Source organism: Neovison vison, chromosome 11, assembly GCF_020171115.1.
Source record: "Neovison vison isolate M4711 chromosome 11, ASM_NN_V1, whole genome shotgun sequence".
In the NCBI taxonomy this organism is placed as follows: domain Eukaryota; kingdom Metazoa; phylum Chordata; class Mammalia; order Carnivora; family Mustelidae; genus Neogale; species Neogale vison.
This window is the reverse complement of record NC_058101.1, coordinates 13,957,038-13,969,360: the sequence shown is the minus strand read 5'-3', so window position 1 is coordinate 13,969,360 and position 12,323 is coordinate 13,957,038. Positions and strand designations below refer to the sequence as shown.

The 12,323-nt window shown below is 37.6% G+C and overlaps 1 non-coding gene across 1 annotated transcript; it reads left to right on the top strand.

Annotated features, from left to right (window-relative positions):
• Nucleotides 1-8,774: 8,774 nt before the first annotated feature.
• LOC122890758 lies at nt 8,775-8,884 on the top strand. Its single transcript, XR_006381183.1, has one exon. It is a non-coding gene; the product is annotated as a U6 spliceosomal RNA (small nuclear RNA).
• Nucleotides 8,885-12,323: the final 3,439 nt, after the last annotated feature.

Below are 12,323 nucleotides of genomic sequence, written 5' to 3'. Positions count from 1 at the left end.
CATGCAGCATCTCCTGAGTCCCTTAATTTCCAAACTCATCTATGAATTGATCTCTGTTCTGGTCTTAGGCTGGATTTTAATCACCATCTATAGGCTAATTATGCCTAACTCCATATTCTAGCCTCCTTCTCCTCCTGAATATAAAAATAATTCTTCCTCCCAGCATTCATCTATTCTAATCTACTCTGAAACTCTAAACTATCAATTACCACATCCAGTTCTGATAAATGATATTTTTTCCTACCTATGTGCACCCACCACCAAAGCATGTTAATATGATCCATTCTCTCCCATCCCCTGAATAAAAAGCTTTTCCTTAATCTCACTCCAACATAGGCTAATTCTGTCTTCTTCACTAGGAGCTGTTGGTTTGTTGGTTGTTTTTAGGAAAGCAGTTTCTTTATCTGTTTCCTCACCACCAGTTCACCTCTTAGCTCACTGAATTTTAGCTCCTAATAGTAAACTGCACTGGCATTTCCAGAGTAGAAGTCGTAGTGACCTCCCATTTGTCGACTGCAGCACGATTATCTGGTCTTCTCCCATTTCCGCATCTACTTCAACACCAAGTCTTCTTCCTCTTGACCCTCAAATACGAATTTTACCTAAGAAGAGTCCAACACTGTTGGTTACTAATTTAACAGCCATTTTCTGCCACCTTTCCCTCACTGCAAATCTCACCACCTACAATAAAGGCTGAACATAAATATTATTTCCTTTCCCAACCTCCCTTGAAAATGTTATCTCTGTATAGTGAGTTATCGCCAATGAGACAGATGAAAGAGAGAAGACATGCCTCACAAAGGGGAGACTAAAACTCTCAGCCTTTCTCTTGTTCCTTGCTATATGTGGACTGGTTGTATAACGCGATGATACTAGGAGGTTTGGGAGTCATTTTTTGACCATAAAGTCACAAGCTAAAGATGAAGGGTGGAAAAATTCTTGGTGCTGACGACGGCATAAGCCCCAAAATCCACCCGGGCATTGCTCATCTGCTGATTCATCGATCTGTGGGAATAAACTTTCTTTTGCTTATGCCTCTTTTAGTTTTCTATTACCAGTCATCTTCTCTTCTTCCACCACATAACTGTCACACCTGTTTAATTCTTCAGCTTGAACTTGAGTATACTACACGGCACATAAAAAGTGCATGGTAGCCTGGTACATAGTAGATCAGCCACGAGTATTTATTCAATTTTGAGTAAGCTATGTTGATTGTATCTATAAACTAGGATATCTTCTTATGTTCTTAGATAAAATTCTAACTCTTTAGGGGCACCTGGGTGGCTCAGTCAGGTAAACATCTGCCTTAGGCTCAGGTCGTGATCCCGGAGTCCCAGGATCAAGCCCTGCATAAGGTTCCCTGCTCAGTGGGGAGTCTGCTTCTCCCTCCGCCGCTCCCCCTGCTCATGCTCTCTCTCTAAGAAATAAAATCTTTTTAAAAATTCTGTCTTTGGCATCATAGTAAGGCTATTTCTCAAATTGACCCTGTCTTCATTCAAACTTTGTGTATCTTTGTGCTGCTAATGCTTTTTTTTTAATTATTATTTATTTTCAGCATAACAGTATTCATTGTTTTTTCACCACACCCAGTGCTCCATGCTATCCGTGCCCTCTCCGATACCCACCACCTGGTTCCCCCAACCTCCAACCCCCCCCCGCCCCTTCAAAACCCTCAGATTGTTTTTCAGAGTCCATAGTTTCTCATGGTTCCAATTTCCCTCAACTCCCTTCTCCTCTCCATCTCCCCATGTCCTCCATGTTATTTGTGCTGCTAATGCTTTAAAGTTTCTTTTCCTCTCCCTTCCTCTTCAACTTTGTGAAGTCTTATTACAAGGCATGTACCAGCTACTCTGATAACCCTTGCTTTCTGCTGGAGGCACTTAAATACGCCCTCCTCTATGTTCATGGCATCTGTTCATACATTTATTATAGCATTTATCAACTTATATGGCAATGATTTGTTTACCTGTCTCTCCCTACACTGTGAGTGCCATGAGAAAAAGAACTGTTTCTTATCTAAGTGAGCCCAGATCCAGCTCACTGTCTGGCACAGAGTGGAAACCCAATTAATTACTCTGTTATGAGTAATGACTCTTGCTCATTAGTTTCTCAGGAACAAAAGTCAGATAATAGCCTGATTTTTATTTCCTTTGTAAATTCTAAAAAGATGACAGTCCTAAAAAAGCATATGTTGTGAGATTAGATAACAACAACAATAACCCTGGCTGAAATTGTGCCACACATGTATTAGCAAACACTAAACTTTGCCAATGTTTCAATATATCATCTTAATTAATTACAACACCCGTATTTTTACAATGCCAGTAGGGGACATTTCTCACACTTTACTACCTCACTGCAAATATATAAGCAAGGCAAACATCTATCAAAGGATAATTTCAATTCCCTCATTAACTTTCCATGTTAATATAGTTTTTCCTCTAGGAATTCATATTTTAGGTAGAATCCCTAACTTTTCTCTGACCCAGCTAGAAAGCAACCCTTTCCTTGTGATATTATTTTGCTTTAGGTCCCTTGTAATATGCCACCGACAGGAAAAATGATCATTATTTCTTTCTTCCTTGGCCAATCATAAGGTACACCCATCATAGGTGCTCCCCAACCCTTGTCGCTTTTCCCTTAAAATATTTCCTCTAATTTGGAAAAGAGAGCAGGATGGAAGGAAAGATGCTCACTTAGCTTTAGCACCTGGCTTTGTGGGTGAAGCTAAGGTTCGAGCCAAGACTTAAAGTTTACATAAGAAAGGCTTCTCATGCTTAGCTTACTGATCCCTAGCAAAACGTCACAATTTTCATTTGTTTCTATTACCTAATCTCTGTTTTGAGGTAAGTTTTTTTACATAACCAATACAGTCAAAAGTCAACAATTCCAGTTTCTTTGTCTGAAAAAAGACATTGATCCTCGTAATCACTGTCACTCCTCCGCATCATCTATTTGAGTGATGTGAGATGCTTCCAAGTTCTGGCTAACTTGTGTCTGCTCTAATCTCATTTCCAGAAACAGCAGATAATAAGAGCAGTTTTTTCCCCCTTTTTCCTCGAGGATGAAAATAGATTAAATACCCGGTGAGAGATCACACTGAAATCTCACTGCAGAATACAGATCTAGAACCAGGTGCCATAACTATCAGCACAAATAGTCACAAAACAAAAACAAAAACAAAGCAAAATATACTCTAGGTAAAAGAAACCCGAAATGCAAAAAAAAAAAAAAAAAACAACTCTATAAACAAAACTTGAAGAGAGCAGGATGAAGTGTATGTTGCAACAAACCCGAAACACACATGCCTAGTAAGTGCTTACTGAACGGAGGAATAAATGAAAATATTGTGTCGGTTTTATACTATGATAAAATCTTGGTTAAATCTATAGAGTAAATGGTCTCATCCCAAACCTACTTGATCTTAAGGAATGTTTGATTTGTGTATCCAAAAAAACATGCATCTATCCAGGATAAAATTGTCCAACAATCTGTGTATCAGATTAAATACTGGACACCATTATTTCCATGAGTCTATTTTTCATTAATAGTATCAGTCTGAGAAAACTCTAGATTGACCACATATCTTATTCCTCATGTAAAGCAACTACAAAATGAAAATATCTTCCTGGCCCCCAAATGTCTGCATGGAATTGCAGAGAAAAAAAAAAAAATCAATGAACAGGCTTTTTTCTTGTTTCTTACATCAACATCCACATAGGCATCTCAAAGAGCACTGCAGAAATAAGTAAATAAATATAATCTAAAGTCTGTTTTTCCCTTCCAATGGAATCCCAACTCATTTAGAGGAAAAATGAATTAACACAGAAGAGGACATGGGATGAAGAGTAATAGAAGCATTTCTCTGTTCATTGTGACTGTGTTAACAAATAAAGACACTTAGCAGAATGAGACAAAATTCATGCATGCTTTTATAACAGATAAAGAATTCTTTCCTACTGCTTATTATTAAAAAAAAAAAAAAAGAATGAAGTAGAAAACCAGATTTACATTGGAAATCCGTCCATAGTATGCAAAACCTAGCTACTGGTGTGTGTGGGGAGGAGTGGGGGGAAGGAGCAGGGGAATCTCTTAAAGGAGTAGGAATTCATGTAAGCATGTCCTTTTAAGAAAAAAGAAAGTGTGTATGTAGGTTATCAGAAGGCATGATAAAAGAAATATTCCAATTGCATGAACATTTAGAGTTTTTTTGTTTTTTTTTATTTCACCATAGCAACTTGACCAAAAAAAAAGCCTACCCTGTTTTGAATCATGATTCCTTGCTCAGTGAAAGTGAGGTAAGAGGGCTTTAGCAAATCATGTGGAGATAGCTTTTTATCTGCAGGGATTGGGATGAAAGACCACCATAACAGCTCATTTTTATGAGCATTCACGGTCTTTCAAGCAAGTACACGTTTTCATTTCCTTGCCTTCCAATTTGGATCATTTCACAGCACTCTGAGAGTTATCTATGAAAGCCTTCCCTTGTCTGGAAATGGCTACCACTAATGCCATGAATAGGCCAATAGTCCCCAATAGCCTACAACAAACACCATACCTCAAAGAAAAAGAACGGCCTCCAAGTAAGTGCAGTGCTTTCCTTTTTATTCTTTTTCATATTTCCATCATCTGAGTAAAACTGTCCTTTAAAACACTTCAAACTTGATCGTTTGAAGGGAAACCTGAGCATTCAATCAGTTGAGATGGAGGTTTTTTTTTTCCCACAAAATTGTTTCTACCAGAAAGTATTACGACTCTGAAAGCTGTATCACTTAAAAAAAAAAAAAAAAAATTGTTGTTTGCTGTTTACTCTGAGGTAAAATTCATATAAATTGATTTCAAGATGGACCTGAGTCTCCCAAAATAATTCTACCTATAAAGGATCTTTGAAAGTGTCAGGTTAAGTGACTGGTAATTTTTGGCTTTAATATATTAATATATATGTACATATTATGTAATCCGATTAATATTAAAAAGAACTTACTGAGGAAAGTCAAATGGCTGCCGTGTAATTAAAGGTACGTGCTGAAAACCGACATAAGAGGGAGGATTCTAGAAAGATGGTAGAGGTGGCTCTGCAGACTTTTAATCCCACCAAATCCCCACATAAAAACAGAGCACTTAGATGGCAAAACCAGTAAAGCAGAATAGCATTTAAAATAGAATTAGAGGGTGTCTGGGTGGCTCAGGTGATTAAGCTTCTGCCTTGGGCTCAGGTTATGATTTCAGGGTCCGGGGATTGAGTCCCACATTGGGCTCCCTGCTCAATGGGGAGCCTGTTTCTCCCTCCCCCTCGGCCCCTCCCCCCCACTTGTGCTCTCTCACTGTCTCTCTCAGATAAATAAATATGTATTTTTTAATTTTAAGAATAAAACAAAATGAGATGAGGGGCGCCTGAGGGCTCAGTCAGTTAAGCCTGGGCCTTCAGCTCAGCACATGATCCTGGAGTCCCAGGATCCAGCCCCAAGTGGTCTGTCTGGTCAGGCTTCCTGTTCAATGGGGAGTCTGCTTCTCCTCTCCCTCTGACTTCCTCCTGCCCTCCCCCCCCAATAAATAAATAAAATATTTAAAAAATAAAATAAAATTTTAAAACTTAATGAATAATTATCCCTGTAAGCTCCAAAATATGTGGGGCAGAGGCAAACTACCTATAACTTTAAAACTTCATGATATCTGCATCTCTACAGGAGAAAGAGGAAGAAAATAACAGAGCAGTCCTTCAGAGTCTGAGAATAGGACACTAAAACTGCCAACACACATTCACTGGAAAGCAGAGAGCAATGTGGGAACAACAGCTGAAAGTATAAGGAGTTTGTGAATGTAATCTCTCCCCTTCCAAGAAATACTGAACAACCAGAACAGAGAACACCTGTTAGCTCTCAGAACTGGCCGTCAAGGACAGGAACCCACACTGAAAAGGAATTGCTAGAAGAGGAACCAAAACTGAACAGGATAGAGGCAACAAAGAAAAAGGGGGTAAGAGTCCAGATGAAATCCCAGAGAGCACATTACCACATTTTTAAACCACATAAAAACAACAGAAGAGGGAGCTCTGTAAAGTTATATAAACTTTCCTAAGCTTTGCCTTAAAAAAAATTCATTTCATATAAACATGAGCAACATAAATATCAAGGTCATTCCCATAGAAAATTATCATAAGAAAAAGAGAGGAAAAAAGACAGAATAATGTACTGCAGACAATAAAAGCCTGCCAGAAAATATGCCCACAAAACAGAACAAAACTACAACCTACTATTTCAAAACTAGCTAAGAAACATTAAGAAAATGCTATAAAACATGAAAGAAAACAACATAAATCAGAACTAGAAAAGCTCAGAAACAATGTTCCATAACTCTGGATATAATTAGAAATAAAAGAAGAGAGAATTCCAAAAATGAGAAATAACATAAATAGGGGATAAACACAGCAGATGATAGCTTCAGCAAAATAAAAAGTGAGAGAGAAAAACTTTAGAACTCAACAAGTAATAAAAGAAAAAAAAGAAGGAATCAAGAGAAAGTTAAAAATATTGAAGACAGTCAAAAAAAAAAAAAGTTGAGCATATGGATAGTAGGAGAAGAAAGAAGATGAAACCAAAAGTAAGGAAACAGAACAAATACCAAATCCAATAATTGCAGAAAAGTTTCCTAAAATAAAAGATGTAAAACTGCATATTGGAACTGTACATAACATTACTGTGAAAATGAGCCATAACAACAAAGACATATTTCAGTAAAACTAAGTGACTTTAAAAAGAGAGGAAGGAAGGGAGAGATGGAAGAAATAATCATTTAGGTGTCTAGAAAACAAAGGTAAAAGAATACATGACTTTTATAGGAAAGAAAATGTGGTTAACATATTTAAGATATTCAAGAAAAAGAAAAGCGTGAGCCAAGAATTATTTTTATCCGGCAAAACATATTTTCTTTTGTTTGTTTTTTTTATGATTTTATTTATTTATTTGACAGACAGAGATCACAAGTAGGCAGAGAGGCAGGCAGAGAGAGAGGAGGAAGCAGGCTCCCCGCGGAGCAGAGAGCCTGATGTGGGGCTCGATCCCAGGACCCTGGGATCATACCTGAGCCTAAGGCAGAGGCTTTAACCCACTGAGCCACCCAGGCGCCCCCAGCAAAACATATTTTCAAGTTCAAAGGGCTTAGGCAAATCCTAACCAGTGTGCAATGATTCCGGGAATATTGTTCCCTTGAGCCCTTACTAAGGAATCTAATGGAGAATAACCTTCTGACAAGCAAAATGAGTAGAGAGACACTGATGTAAGGACTGGTAGAGCATAAATACAAAGTTACCTGTGGCACTAAGACTAAATGAGGGACAAGGCAGAGAAGATGGCATGAAATGGCTATATTCTCAGACAATAGGTATAGAACAGCTATAAAAAATGGAAAATAATACAGAGAGCAAAAGCAAAACAATGCTAACTGTTCAGTAATCATTGATGGTATTAGTGTTGTTACTCTAAGAATATTTCACGTGCAACTCTAGATAGAAAAAAAATGTGCAGTTATCAATTTTCTATTATTTTCCATGGCCTTAAAAACCACTGTTCTCAGTGATAAAGATGCAGACATAGTTTTAAAAACAGGTTAAGCCATAGCCTTGAGGTCTGGAATTTGAGTTGGAAGTATCAGTCTGAACTTAGGTTGGGTAGTACAAGAGAGAAAAATAAAACAGAATCAAGGCAGAATATGGAGGATTACTGCTGTAAATAGGAAGGTCTAAGAAGAAGACTCTTGAAAAGACATGGAATGATGTAAGCGGATGAATCATGTCATATCTGGGACAGAGCAACATCAAGCAGAGAGAGCAACCAGTAAAACCATCCTAAAGCTCAGTGTTGAGCACAGGTGCTTCTGTTTGTATTTTCCTTTCTCCTTTAGCATAGTGGAAATTTATTTCCAATTTTTTGAAAAATCCATAAATCAAGACCTCAAATCTGAAAATATAAAAGTTTAGAAATGAGATCTTTACATCAAAATGATTTACTATTAGAATGTGGTTTGTGAGATGCTTGGGAAAACCTGTCCAGAGAGTAATGGAAATTTTCCTTTCCGTTCCTTCTTTTGCCCCTTCTGCTCCAGAAGGAAAATTCTAAGAAGGGACTCCAGTCTTTGCCTTTTCCCTTTGTGCTCAATGGCTATTAGGGGAGACAATGTGAAGTATGTATAATGGACTCTGGAACTAGGGCCCCAATGGTGTCCCCGATTATTTCTATGACTTTGGAAGGTATACCTAAAGTCACTGTACCTCAATTTCTTCATCTATGCACTACTGAAAATCATAGCATTTACTTTATAGGGCTCTCATAAGGACGACATGAAATGCCACACGCAGAGAACTTAGAATGATTTATGTGAGACCAAAATAAATAATACCTATTATTACTATACTTGATGGAGCAACCCCAGATAGAGAAACCCCTATCCCAGTGTGATGTGAGTCAAAAGATATGAGACCGTATCCTCGCTCCAAAATGAACCAGTCTTTTCCCTTCCGTCAAGTTTCTTAATGTTGAGGAAATGTCTTCTTTCAGTTATAGAATACGGATTACAACTACATACTAAAACTAATACGAAGATTCACTACATTTTGATTGAATCTGGTTATTTATCTATCCATATATTGTCTTAAATGCTTCCAAAATAAATATTAAATATATATACGATGTCCATCATAAAAAAGTCTAATATTTCCTTCCCCTATGTTCTGAAAAATATTAGATGGCAATTTTCTGCCAAAAATTAAAACTCGGAGAGTGCTCGACTTGGCAGTATATATTGGAACAAAAATTGGAACAACTCAGTGAAGATTAGCATGGCTTTGCACAAGAATGACATGCAAATTTATCAAGTGTTCCTTGTTTTTAAAACTCATTGAACTGTACACTTACAAAGGGGAATTTTATATTGTGCAAATTATATCTCAGCAAACCTGTTTTTAAAAATGTTTTAAGTTACTAGAACCTGAGGAAAATTTTCCTTTTCGTTGATTTGCCAGAAGAAGGCAAACTGATACTTCCAACTTCCAAAAGAGTAGGGCTATTACCTATTCCCCCAAATTTCCGTAATTTCTTAAGGATACTATGCATATAATTATGGATATATTTTCTTCTTCAAGACTCCACTCCTGGCTGGTTAACATAGTGAAGGTCTATGTTTAGTCCTGAGTGCTGCTGTCGTTATACATACAAACAAGAGCACTAGAGATCCAACCTTTAGTGGCTGCTTGGCTGACCGTATGCAGGGGGATATGGAAATAAATCTTCTTGTCCTGTTGCCTGCCTGAGCTGCACATAGGATGGAAGGGAGATTCCAACTACTAACCTGCTTATTAGTGTAAGGAAGTTAAAATAATTTATACTTTAAAGTTTACCAAATTAAAATTATTTCTTAATTTTTTTTTTATTTATTTGACAGACAGGCAGAGAGGCAGGCAGAGAGAGAGAGAGCGCAAGGGAAACAGGCTCCCCGCTGAGCAGAGAGCCCGATGCGGGGCTCCATCCCAGGACCCTAGGATCATGACCTGAGCCGAAGGCAGAAGTTTCAACCCACTGAGCCACCCAAGCGACCCAATTATTTCTTAAATTTTAAAGCTCACTGCCATCATTTGGGGAAAAAATGAGAGGCTAAGCACATTTTTGTGAAGAGAAAAATTGAGTACAGAATCCTCAGATAAATTTGTTAAGCTTAGTAAAAGTAGTTCTCCTTTTCGATAGTATTTCAGTTTTCTGATTTAATTAAATAACACCAGTCCCCTCCAAACACTGTTCAAATTTCAGCTGCCAGTGTGTATATTACCTGTGAGTGATTGCATAAAGAACTATTGGCTACTATCTCCTCACTCCACAAAGCACTACATAAATAACAGATGCAAATCATGACCAGGACAAATCATGTCATTTCTTTCAAAGTCTGGTAGTGATTGTGTGTATCTGCTGCTTAGGCATAGACAACGAAACATGTAGTCATGTTGTCTTCTTATCTCCCAGGGGTAGAGAGATACAAAAGGCGAAATAATCTCGAACATTTAAAGCACTAATACTGGCGGACCATACTCCAGGTCACTCTAATTTTCTAGGGTACTTGCATGAAAATGTGAAAACTGCCTTTCTACCACCAAACGCAAGACTTGATTAAGCCAGCATCTGGCCTGAGAAGGTATTTCAACTTTTAAAGCTTTTTATCTTAGATGGACTTTTGAACAGACTCCTGAAGCTACAACTGGAGATCATGTCATTTGTTTAGCAGAGTTTGGGAAGATACATGACATAAAGCATGTAACTGAAAATACTCAAGCATCATGGCAGGAAGCAAAATGTGTGCAAGATGGTAGAAACTTCTACCTCACTGTGAAAGTAACTTTGTCAGATTTGAATTGTATGTAAATGAAATTTTAGATGAAAGAGTTGACTGGAAATATTGACCATGCTGCTAACAGACTACGCATACGCAGCCAGAGGAACAGAGAAGGTGAGCCTACCGGCATCAATGAGGAGGGTACTTCTGAAGAAGGGGATAAAGATGCCCCAGAAGCAGTGATGTTGGCAAAAACACTTCGCACTAAAGAAACTCTTGAAGCTGTTTTATGACGTTGACAACACAAACTATATTCTGTTGAAAGCTGATCCAAACTTAGAAAAGAGTATAATAATTACCAAATCATTAAAAAATACTCTGTGTCCTAAGCTATACAACAAAAGGAAAGCAAGCACTGTTCAAACTGACAGGATTTTCACACAAAAAAAGAACAATTTTATTTCTAATTTTTAAATAACAGTGTACAAAATAATATAGTTTTAATATTTTGTTCATTTCTCTATAGATTCATAACCAAATCAGAGAGTTTTTAAAGATCTTTGCAAAAAAATTTAAAGTTATGAAACAATTATAATTTTCCCCCATTGTTTTAGAATCACTTTCCCAGTTCTAACTTGTACAATCATTTTTTTATGGCTCTGCACTATTGTGCAAAGTGAGGACCCCCCACATACCTTCCACATACATGACAGCCTGAAGCAGATTATTTGTATTCAAGATTAATTTCATCTACACATAGCTAACTGATGTGCCTTCAAGATATTGGAGCATTTTAGGGTGCCTGGGTGGCTCGGTCCATTAAGCGGCTGGCTCTTGATTTCTGCTCAGGTTATGATCTCAAGGTCATGATACCGAGCCCCAGGTCAGGCTCAGAGTGCTGGGTATGGAAACCACTTAGATTTCTCTCTCTCTCTCCTTCGGCTCCCCCCAACCACCTCCACTCACAGTCTCTCTCTTCAAGAAAAAAAAAAAAGAGAGAGAGAGAGAGACGCTGGGGCATTTTGCTCAATTTTGGATGTCTAGAAAAATAATTATTACAGAAAGTTCTTATTATTTAAAAAATGATGAACTAACATGGAAGTAGGTTTCTCTGCTGAAGGAACCATGGGCTTTGCTCTAAATTTCACCAAAGAGGACTAACTAAATAAGCTTTTCCAGATTTCGCTGTGGGGCCTTTGATCTGCACTTTGTGTTTCCAGCCACACAGTAAACTTGATAGAGCCTCACATTTTTTTTCTTCTCACCCAGAGGTTCTAAATTAACTACCATACTGTGTTGGTGTGAATTAATCCTATTTCTAAAGACTACTTACCTGCCAAGTTTATTCCCATTCAGTTTAGTGAGAACAACCCTCTCCAGGAACATTTAATATTTTCTTTGACATTTAAATTCTAAAATATTCTGATGAAAGTGGTAACTAGCTATGTTCCTACTACACAAGAACAACAACAAAAAAAAAGTTGAGATTCGCAGGCTTTAAACTAAGTCAGGAGGCTTGCTTTTTGAGTAGACTCACGGAAGAATTGGAAAACAGTAGTACTTTAAACATTGGAGAAATTTATAAAAGAAATACCTCGGAAATATTTAAAGAAACATCCCCCAAATGATTTATATTTTTTGATAAATAAGTTTATAACTATCAATTCAGCATCAAAAGTCTTGCTTAGAAGCTTAATATAAGCTCTAAGCTCTGTTAAAAGATAAACTATGGCATATTAAAATTTTCAAGCATTTGAGTGTACAGATTACAACTCATCAGTGCCCAAACCACAAGTGGTTAAGAGAAGTCCCAGACAGGACAGGAGCTGGGGAAGAGGTTTTCATAGAAAAGATGCAGAAGGAAAGCAAGGAAACTGATTGGCTATGGCTTGAGCAGCTGCTTTCTGTGGGAAAGTCTACTTGCCCGTCATTGGTTATTAAGCTTCATTTTCTCAGACCAAAGCACATTGACTCCCATTTAGGTTTTGGTTTGCTTAGCTAGGTGGTCC